The sequence below is a fragment of the Solanum stenotomum genome, chromosome 7 (assembly GCF_019186545.1).
Source record: "Solanum stenotomum isolate F172 chromosome 7, ASM1918654v1, whole genome shotgun sequence".
NCBI lineage: Eukaryota > Viridiplantae > Streptophyta > Magnoliopsida > Solanales > Solanaceae > Solanum > Solanum stenotomum.
Genome location: NC_064288.1, coordinates 36,400,406 through 36,411,762, shown reverse-complemented (window position 1 = coordinate 36,411,762; position 11,357 = coordinate 36,400,406). Strand labels below are relative to the sequence as shown.

Genomic DNA, 11,357 nt, shown 5'->3' with positions numbered 1-11,357 from the left:
ACACACACGCCCTGCGTGTACACAATGTAGGACATGTGTGTCTACTTGCTCAACTTTATACAAGTTTAAGTACCTACTTGTGTAAATTGAAAGTTGGAGGGCATAGATGTCAGTTGATGCCAAGTTAAATGGTATATACTATTTATGTATTATGCCAACTTGGACAAGGGACAAGGATAGTAAATCACATTTAAGGTCCCTAACAGATAAATTGAAGTTGACATCCTTGAACATTTGAAATAGAAATGGAATTTCTAGAGCAAGGTGAAATATTTGGATCACAAGAGCCTTTGCTGCTATATGCCGATCGCTTAGGCGAAGGAAGAACTGTGTCACTGCAGAGCATGGAAACAATTGTAGCTGTATTTGGCCTGTAACTTGCATGTTCTTGCACACAAAGCAATCCCACCAATCAGAATGATGCATCTAACAACTTGTGTTGGTGTTTCAAGTGAAACAAACACATTCGGATCTGGAAACTCGAGTATCTTGCCTTCATTCCAAAGTTGACATGCCTAAGATCCAATTATAGTAGTTTTGTCATTTGAAAATAGTAGTAGTATAGGATAGAAGAATATTCAACTCCATTCAGACCTATCGATAACAATCATACTCAACCAAGTTTTTCTTGAACTTCCATATTATGTTATATTATACGTTCTCTATACTACATTTTCACTATAGATAACGTTATTGTAAAGTGGTTTGACTGTATATGAGAAAATGAGAAATTCTTTCTGTTTTTCAGTTTTTACCTGGTCCGGGAGGTTGAGAGAGTCTTCAGAGTGACAATAGTTGTTGTTTCTTTTACTGCTGATAATCTCTAACAATATGACACCAAAACTGAAGACATCTGATTTCTCGGAAAAAATTCCATGTATTGCATATGCAGGAGACATGTAACCACTGCATTGATATGCAAATATACAATTTAGTTAGGATCAATTTCACTGCTATGAACAATTAATACCTACTAGGTACCGGCAATCCTGTTGGTATTTGCTATAGTTTGATTCCCTCCGTAAATCCTAGCCATTCCAAAATCTGAGATTTTGGGATTCACATCTTCGTCTAACAGAATATTGCTTGTCTTAAGATCTCTGTGAATGATTTTTAGTCAGAAATCACGATGCAGATTAAGAAGACCTCTAGCTATCCCTTCAACGATATTCCAACTCAATGCCGCCTGATCATTAGATCTTGATCCTCCTTCCAAGCACAAAGAGTAATTTAACCATCATTCATCAAGAAAAGTATTGTTTAAGTACTCTTCTTAATTAGCTCACCCAATATGAAAACATCTAAGCTTCTGTTGGACATGTATTCATAGATCATCAACTTTTCCTCCCCGTTAATGTAAAATCCCATCAGTTTGACTAAGTTTCTGTGTTGAAGTTCGGAAATTAGTGTAACCTCATTCTTGAACACTTCAATGTCTTGTCCTAAGCTCCTCCAAAGTTGTTTAATAGCAACCTCTTGTCCATCAGCTAATATCCCCTATATATGAATTACACATGACTTCAACTAATAATCAAATGAGTATAAACTATGTGAAATTTTCTCTACTTTTTCTAGTGAAGTTCGAAGATTAAAGCGCACACGAGTGATATATATATACCTTGTAAACAGGTCCAAATCTCCCCTCTCCAAGTTTATTTCGATAGCAGAAGTTCTTAGTAGCAGTTTCTATGCACTTGAAGCGGAAAACTGGTAATTCTAAACTGTTACCTTGAGTAAACCTGTTATGAAGCAAATTTGTTGCGGAAGAGTGTTTTGAAGCGATGCAAAAAGGGACTAAACTCCCAATGCCTTATAAAATCTAGTAAAAATTAAAGTCTTTCCAAAAGATAGCGAAAAGTTGTGCCTCTAAGAATTGTAAAAATTGACTGTTTTTTTTTACCTTTTTTTCAGGATCTTGAATACATATATAGTGCAAACAATAACAATCAGGCTGAATGTCGCGGAGACAATAATTGCAATATGGGCTCCCGTTAGCATCCTCCTCTTATCTACATGACAATAAGCAACTCGATAAGAAAAAAACTAATACATGAAGCCCAAAACATGAGGTTCAAGTTCAGATTCCAATGGAAGCAAAACCATCATAGGTGTTCTTTCACAACTACCTAAGCCTTAGTGAGCAGAATTGGCAAAATACATAAATGTGCCCTTTAACTTGGCCTCATTTCACATTTATTCCCTCCAACTTTGGGTGTACACAGTAGGCACTTAAACTTGTATAAATTTGAACAAGTAAATGCATGAGTCCTATGTGGCATAATACACATAGGACACCACATAAGACACAAATTGACATGTAGGATACCACGTAAGACGTGTGTGTCTATTTGTTCAATTTTATACAAATTCAAGTGTCTACTTGTTCATTTTCAAAGTTGGAGGGCATAAATGTAAAATGAACTAAGTTAAAGATCATATTTATGTATTATGCCGAGCAGAATTACTCAATATTCCTATTGGTGGGAGGTAGCAAGTACTCGATTGAATAGGTGGAGCTACAAGCTTGTCTATAGAGTTCAGAATCCAGTAGATTTGGCCTAGACCATATATTATTTGTGTTTAAGAATCCATTTAATAAGTATAAATAATTTATTCAAGACCCAGTAATTTGTTTTTTCTAGAATCCAAAATCTATAAACTCAAATTCCTAACTCTGTCTCCGAGAATAGTCCAGGCGCACTAAAGCTGGCCCGAACACTATAGTCATAAAAAGAGAATATGAATCCAACAAATGATTAGAGACAAATAACATAGGGAAGCTACTAAAGCAAATCCAAAATGAAGTGAAGTTTCGTTCGAGTAGTAATAAAATGGGATGTTTATAGAGAAAATTGGTGCAATGTTGCTCAGTCTCTTCAAAAGTATTGTCATGTGCATGTCGGATCCTCCAATAATAGACTGTTTTTGGAGGATCCCATATGGGTGCAACAACATCTTTGGAGTGTCCGAGCAATAAATAATTGGCGTATCTGTATCTACCATGTTGGGAATGTGCGAGGCGAATGTATAGTTGCTCTCCACCACGGGCAAACTTTTGGAGGTCAATAAGTTCTTTTCCCCAAATCATGCAGCCTATTCGATCCACATAAGCATATGCCAAACAAGAACAATTCTCAAGCAAGAATTTTCGCATTCCATTTTATCCCAAGTGAGTAGGTAATGTGAGAAATCTGGTAATTTCATCCCTGAAACGGATGAAAACATATCCCCTCTCTTTCTCTCATCATCAGAATTTGGACTAGTGATCGTCTCCTCACACTGGAATTGTGCTCTCTAGATACAACCACTAGTCCAATACCTCTCATTCCATTCACCGATAAGACTTTAGTTCATAGCCCTTCAAACATTTGCATATTGGTGAATCATTATTCTTGCAACTTCCAAAAGGACCACATGTGTTATACAAGTCACATTGACCTTTAGGTACTACCTGCACCTTTAACCATTTATTCTCTTCTGCTTCCATATTCATTTGAATTATCGATCTGTAGGAATCAAAGTATATAAATGTTGGAACAGAGATTGAGTATAGCATAAGAAAAATAAAGTTCCTCCCCATTATTATCCATAAATAGTTGAAAGTCATTGTGGAAGTCTTTAGTCATGCTAGGCACTCCCATGAAACTTCTTCGGTTCCACTGCCCCGATCTGAAATGCTTCGACGAGCCATTCAAAATAAGTACTTGTAAAAGTTCATCAGAATCCACCACAACAGTGCTAAAACTTCCTAGTGATGGATTTTTCTCATCTTTCCACGACGTGATGACTATTTGCTCCGCTGTTCTAGTATTCAGCCCAATCTTCATCATACGAGGAAAGAGAGCATCAGATGGATGATTAAAGCTCTCCCATAACAGTAAAGATTTATTCAACTCGCTTTGATCGCGAAGAACAAGATTCCCCTTATTAGTCAGTACAACAATTGTGTTATTGTTCGATACCATATTAATTTATGTAGACGAGACAAACATATTTTTATCATCCACAAGGACTAAATTTCCATCAATTGCATTAATCATAATTAAGAACTCCATATGATCCAATTAATTCTCTTTCGTGGTTTGCAACCCATGCAACTCTTTCAACTGGTATCCCGACATATTGCCCTTGGGATCCATCAGGACTGAAGAACCCAAGCTCAAAGATACCTCCAGCTGAAACTACTGTTTCACCATCTACAACTTGTTGGTTCATTGATATAGTGTCTGTTGCTATGCAAATCACATTCATGATTAAAGGACGTAGATAAGGAACTACAAGGACTATGATTAGCTTTCTAATAGTTCTAGCCATGTGATTTGGAGGTCCAAAATAATGAAATTTGAAATACTCCTTGTGAAGTTTTCTGATATATGACTAGGTCCAAGGATGTTAGTTATAACATAAACCAATGTGAATAATTACAATCAATGTGAAAAGGACTTGCAAAATAGTTAAATCAACAAATGATACTATTTTATGCTTGAAACATGATCATAATTTATAACAACAGAAAGTCAAACTCTTTTGTTGAGTATGTAATGTTCTGATGACAATATATAAAAGGAATAATTTCAGAAACCTCCCTCTAGATTTTCCCCCAAATCACTCGAGGGTCATTTGTTTCAAAACTAGGATATCCAAGATTATAATTAAGAGTAAAACCGGGATAATAATCCCATAGATAACCATGATTTTCGTATAAACTTTTATCTTGGATTTAGCCAACACCTATAACCAAACATGGGATAAACTAATCCCAAAAATATTTTCTGTTTATCCCACAAACCAAACGACCCCTTAGTTCACTTATGGTTTCAAATATTATAAGTACCTCCCTTATTTTGGTTTTTTGTAACCAAACTAGTTTTAAATGATAAAAATTCTTCATGTTCCAAGACTTTATTCACTCTATCCTCCCCGGACCCCACTTGTAGAATTAAACTAGATATGTTGTTATTGTTGTATATGAGGCGCTTCGTGTGGTTATATGAAATATTTATAAGATAATAATATGAGATATTTATATTTAGATTAGTACCGGATATATAAGATAATTAGTATTGATATTCCTCTTCATCTACATGAAACATTTTTTTCATTTTTTTTAAAGATATAAAATAGAATTTCTTATTGCATCTTTTTAAGTGCAAACTATTCATATGTATATAGTAGAACAAAATATTCACCATAGTGAAGTAAATGGAATAATAGATAATAATTTGAAATAAAAATATATTGTATTATGTTGAAAATATTATATATGTTTTAATTTCCTCTATCTTTTGTAGGAGTGTAACACCTGACTTTTCGAAATGTATAAATTGACTCGTATCTTCATGGAAAGACCATGAGGGTGGGTAATAAATTAAGAATGATGTGTTATGTGATATTTTAAGTTTTCAAGTGTTGTATCTCAAGTTTTGAAGTTAGGTAAGGGGCAAAATAAAAGTTGGCGAAAGTTACCATAAATTCCTTTTTAAAGATTTGTCTGAAATTTGGGTCAAATGTCTCGGACGTTTTATCCCAATCTATTAAGATTTGTGGTCCCCGCGAACTATGAAATCGAAGGTCTACAAGTCTAGTTTCCAACGCATCAACCTATTTATTCATACAACTTAAGAATGGAGAGATATTCGCGTTTTTGCAAGACTGCACAAGCAGGCAGGTGAGGTGGGTCCCCTAGGTCGGTGGAACTTTATATATATCATCTTCTTCGACTTTTCTTCATTTTTCCTTCATTTTCCTTAGTGAAGAACCAGAAAACTCACAAAACCTACAAAACCCACTTCTAGGACAAGCCAAGTTACTGATTTTTGTGACTTAAGTCCTTGACAAAAGTTGGTCAACGCGTTGAGCTCGTCAACATGGTATAATTTTTTTTATCAATTTCCTAGAATATCGTACTATGGTGTGTGAACAACAGGGGTTTGGGCATATTTTAATGTTTTGAGGTGTATTACAAACTTATAATCAAGGTAAGACCCTTCTTTCATCGACTCTAGCTTTGATAAGTCACAAATAGCAATTTGCGATGGAAATACATATCTTTTATCAAATTTTCATTGTATCTTCTATTCTTTTGTGTTGATTATGATCCTGCCTTGTTATAGTATCAAGGGGGTTTGTGATTAAAGTTATTAGGACACGTGAATTCAGCGAAAAAGGTATGTAAAGGTTGTTCCCTACTTACGACATGTTTCCTTAAAGCTTAGAAGCAACGTATTTGGGTTGTTATCCTTGATATACTTGTAGCCGTGATTATTGATTGTTGGCTGCTCGAGTTGATACAATCCTCCCTTGTTGGGATTTTTATTCAGTTAGTAGCGTCCCAATGTTGGACACTACTTAGAGGCTATTTGTATAGGTTGCTTATAACTAAATTGCTCACTTTTAGCAATTGGATTGTTATTGTTGCCCTTGGTGCTATTGTGGTTAGCTGCAGTAATGTCATATGTGCCTAGAAGGGCTATGTTCTACTTACAGGGCTATATGGATGGTTAAAAGGGCCAAGAGTTGCCTACGGGGCTATATTGATGCCTAGAAGGGCTATGTTCTGCTTACAGGGCTATATGGATGGCTAAAAGGGCTATGAGTTTCCTACAGGGATATATTAACGCCTAAGAAGGCTATGTACTTCCTATAGGGCCATGTAGTTACTTAAGAGGGATATGAGTTGTCTATAAGCTATGTTAATGCCTAAGAGAGCTAAGTGCTGCCTATGGGGCTATATTAATACCTAAGAGGGCTATGTGACTGCCTACGGGTCTATGGGACTACCGATAGGGGTATATAGGTTGATTGGCACCTTCTGGGCTTATTTGGGCCTAAGTAGGTGGTCTTGTGTGCTGTTTGTACCTGCCGAGCTTATGGGGGCTTGGTTATGTTTTTGTTTTATTATTTTTGATAATTTTATATTTAGGAGCAGGTCAGTGCGCTTATCTTTTCCTTGATTTATTTATCAGATTATTCTAGTTTATCAGGATACCTCATCATAGTCTATTGCCTTTCATACTCTGTACATTATTTTGTACTGACGTCCCACTGCCTTGGGGGAGCTGTATTCATGCATGCAGCTCCTGACAGACGACTGAGTAGACCTACTCAACAGCAGGATTGACTTTTATCCGATTGGCTAGCTCCTTTCCTCCAGAGCTCCCAGAGTTGGGAGGTTTATTACCTTTTGTTATATATATCATTATGGGTAGGATGGGGCCTTGTCCCGCTATTCTTTAATACTCTTAGAGGCTTGCAGAATAGTGTGTGGGGTGTATAGCTATGTTATGGCCATACTGGCCTATGTTGTTGGTTTGCTGAAGCTTATGAGTTGTTTGATGTATTGTATTGATATATACCTACTTTTAATTTTTGTATAGATATCATGGTGGCCTCGACCGCCCAGTAAGGACTTTTGTACTAGTTGGCTATTTATTTATATGATCTCCTGGCAGTAGTTGTTTCTTTTATAGATCAATTGACAGGGGCATTGCCGGCCGAGAGCTTAGTTTTAAGCCGAGATATACTTGTTTGTTTTCTTGATTGCGTGGGGCTGTCATGCGCTAGTAGTAAATGGTTCAGTAGGGTTGAGGTTTCTGGCTTATAATTGATACTTGTATGCAGATAGAGATGACTAACACTAGACAGACCACAACTAGCCAGGGGCTAGATACAAATGCAAGTGAGGATACCGACAAGGTACCACAGGTGGAGGTAACCCATTGTGAGACCCAGGGGGAGACATCTTCTCAGCCCCCTATAGCTTCTCCACAGCTTCAGGACCCTCCGAGGGCTACATGACTTCCGGCTCCACTAGCAGTACCACCTCTAATTCCTCCTATTCCATCTGACTAGGATTTGAAGAGTGACAGATGACTGAGTAGACCTCCTCAACAACAGGATTGACTTTTATCCGGTCGGCTAGCCCGTTTCCTCCGGAGCTGCCAGAGTTGGGAGGTTTGTTACCTTTTGTTGTATACATCTTTATGGGTAGGCTGGGGCCCTATCCTGCTAATATTTACTACTCTTAGAGGCTTGCAGACTAGTGTGTGGAGTGTATAGCTATGTTATAGCCATACTGGCCTATGTTGTTGGTTTGCTGAAGCTTGTGATTTGTTTGATGTATTGTATTGATATATACCTGCTTTTAGTTTTGGTATAGATATCATGGTGGCTTCGATGGCCCAATAAGGACTTTTGTGCTAGTTGGCTATTTATTTATATGATCTCCTGAGAGTAGCAGTTTCTTTTATAGATCAGTTGACAGGGGCCTTGCCGGCTGAGGGTTTAGTTTTAAGCCGAGATATACTTGTTTGTTTTCTTGATTGCATGTGGCTTTCATGCGCTAGTAGTAAATGGTTAAACAAGGTCGGGTCGGGCCTGAGTTTTGGCATTAGGATCCAGTTGCGTCCCTGGAGTTTGGGGCATGACAAGGAGTACTAATTTTCTATACAAATTCTGATTTCGTAAAAATACTTTTGAAATTTTTCATTGTTTCATTGTTATTACATTTGTATATTATAATTTTTTAAACACTAATTAAATATTTATAAGATTTATGAAAAATGAAACATACAAAAGTTATGAAAAATATTTAAGTTTAGAAGTTACAAGTACGATGAAGAGACATGAGTTATAAATAATTAAAATGTGCAAATTTATTAGACATTAAATGCATTGATTTTATTTGTAAAATAAATAAAAGAAAATAAAGGGTGAAAATAAAAAAAATTGAACAAAAAAATATAATAATCGGTGACTGCATAAATATCATAAATACATTTCAAACAAAAAAGACGAAAATAGATTATTACATACGCAAAAAAAAAAAGCATCATGAAATTAATATTTTATTTTTCAATTACTTTTTGCAAGTATTATAAAAATGAAACTCCTAATCATCATAATCTTTTTTGTTGTTTAAATGGAATAATATTTTTAATTGTGCTTCATAATTAAAAAAAAAAGATATAATACTAATGGACCAAATGATAAGCATTGACAATACATATAACTATATTATTTATACAAACCAAAATTTAAATTTTTTTAGCAAAAGAATCTAAGTAACTAATACAAGTCAAAGAAGAAAGAATCTAGCATAAATAGTCTCTAATTATGTTTTTTTTTCCTTCTACCTACCACGTTCCTCTGCAAGTAGATCCACCACCATATTTTGCTCCATATGTCAAATATTTATCATGTGCTACCAATTGAATAAAAAAAATTATGAATAAATAAAATATCATATACCAATTAAAAAATAATTATATCAAAAGAAAGAAGAAATTTAAAGTATATGTAATATATCTGTATATTAATTTTCCAATAGTACTAACAGTACTAAATAATATTCATCTCTTGAAATTTAACAAATATTATAAACAAAATGCATATTGTATCTCGAAAACTGATTATTCGGAAGAACAATTACATACTACCAACGCATTAATCATTATGAAAAAGGTTTTTTTTTATCGTACTTGCTTAGCGAATGATAATACATACGGAAATAAAATATTACGAAAGCAGTCCCAAGTAAATGAAAATAAAAAGAAAGACTTGAGAATGAAATATATCTTACCTACTGTTGAAGTGTGTGTCATCTCATCTAAAAGCTTAAGTTGTTAGAGAGTGCACACTCTTTATTATTTAATTATATTCTCAACACGCCTCCTCACATGCGGGCCTGATTTTTTTTCTAGGGCCAAGCAAGTGAAATACACAACAACTTAACAAATAGCTAGAATAGAGCAATTATGTATATTATATTCTTGTTAATTCATGTTTTCAATCCTAATTGACACATTCTCTATCCTCAACCTCTCTATCATGACTCAACCCACCGGGTTGTGCAGACACCTACTCTAATACCTAGATAGGAGAACTCTTACCATCCAATTTTTAGAAACGACAATGCAGGGCTTAATAAAACATAAGGAACTTCTTTAATACGTTGAAATAAACATAAAATTCAGATGTAGTAATCATCTTTTTACAGTTAATCAAAAACACTCCCAATGAACTAGTCTAAACAGGTACAAGAGCTACTAAGAGAGTACAACGTATAAAGGAACATCTTGTTTTTTTTAGTAGAAATATTATTGTAGCTAAAGTTGAGAGACTCTTTAACATGCAATAGTACACAATTTTCTTTTCTTGCAACGTTATAGGTCAATGTGTTCTAAATTTAGCTACAATAATATTTCTATCGAATAGAACATGCTCTTCTTCTCTCCTTCTCTAATATGAAGTCATTATTTCTATTAAATTTATAAAAAGATGATTGAATATTCTATACATAAATTGTGGACAAATTGTCACGACCTGAGCCTATACCCTATACATGATCGACACCCGAGAACCATTTCTGATCCCCAAGCGAACCCTTGGCCTGGCTACATGACTTACATGACTCTAAACAATATGCGGAAGCTTAAAATAGATGAAAATTTAGACATTTAAGAAGTCTTAAAATATATTTTTTTCTAATACTTAACATAGGTCATAAGTTAAATAAACATCCTGAGAAAACAATGGAAAACATCTACTCCTATTTGTCTGTCTATGAAGTCTCTAATAGTTCAAGATACATGTAGGGACAAGACCCACAACATCTAAAATACTTCTGAAAATTGAATGGAAATGGAGTCTCCTAAAAGCAAGGAGCCCTCGCCAAATATTGTCTACGAGTGTCAGATGATCTCAACGGAACGCCTATTGATGATCTTGAACACCTGTATCTGCATCATAAAAGATGTAGGTCGAATGACGTAAGTACATTGAACATAAGAGTATGTAATATAGCTAAGTAAAAAAGAAACTAAATTGAAAGCAACCCAATTGAATAAATACATGAATAAGACATGAAAGCCCTTTTCACTTTACAATAAGCTATATAATAAAACAATATTAAATTACCATACTTCACTTATGAGGCGTTTCTCTAACCAACAACAATTACTGTAAGCATAACAATAATACAACATTTTTCCCATGTTTCAAGGGTCATCCTATACCTTCCCGAGGTATAGGATGATATTGGGACTATGATTCCATCTAATAGGCCTTCTTAGAGGCAGTGAGGAGTCGCATGAAGAATCAATGCTATCATATCCTACACTAGCTACGTAGTTTTATGGGACTTTAGAGTTATAAGAGACTTTAACCCAATTCGTTGCTCCATACCACTCCCAAAATAATTAAGATAACTTTATGCTCAATCAACCCTTTATAAAGAAAAGACTTTTTTTTAACTTTACTGAATTATCTTTCAGGCGTTCACATACTTACATATATATATATATATATATATATATATATATATATATATATATATATATATATATATATTTATATGT

General features: G+C 34.8%; 1 pseudogene; it reads right to left on the bottom strand.

Moving 5' to 3' along the window:
• Positions 1–332: 332 nt before the first annotated feature.
• On the bottom strand, positions 333–3,965 carry LOC125869862 (G-type lectin S-receptor-like serine/threonine-protein kinase B120; annotated as a pseudogene).
• Between the last annotated feature and the right edge of the window lie 7,392 nt (positions 3,966–11,357).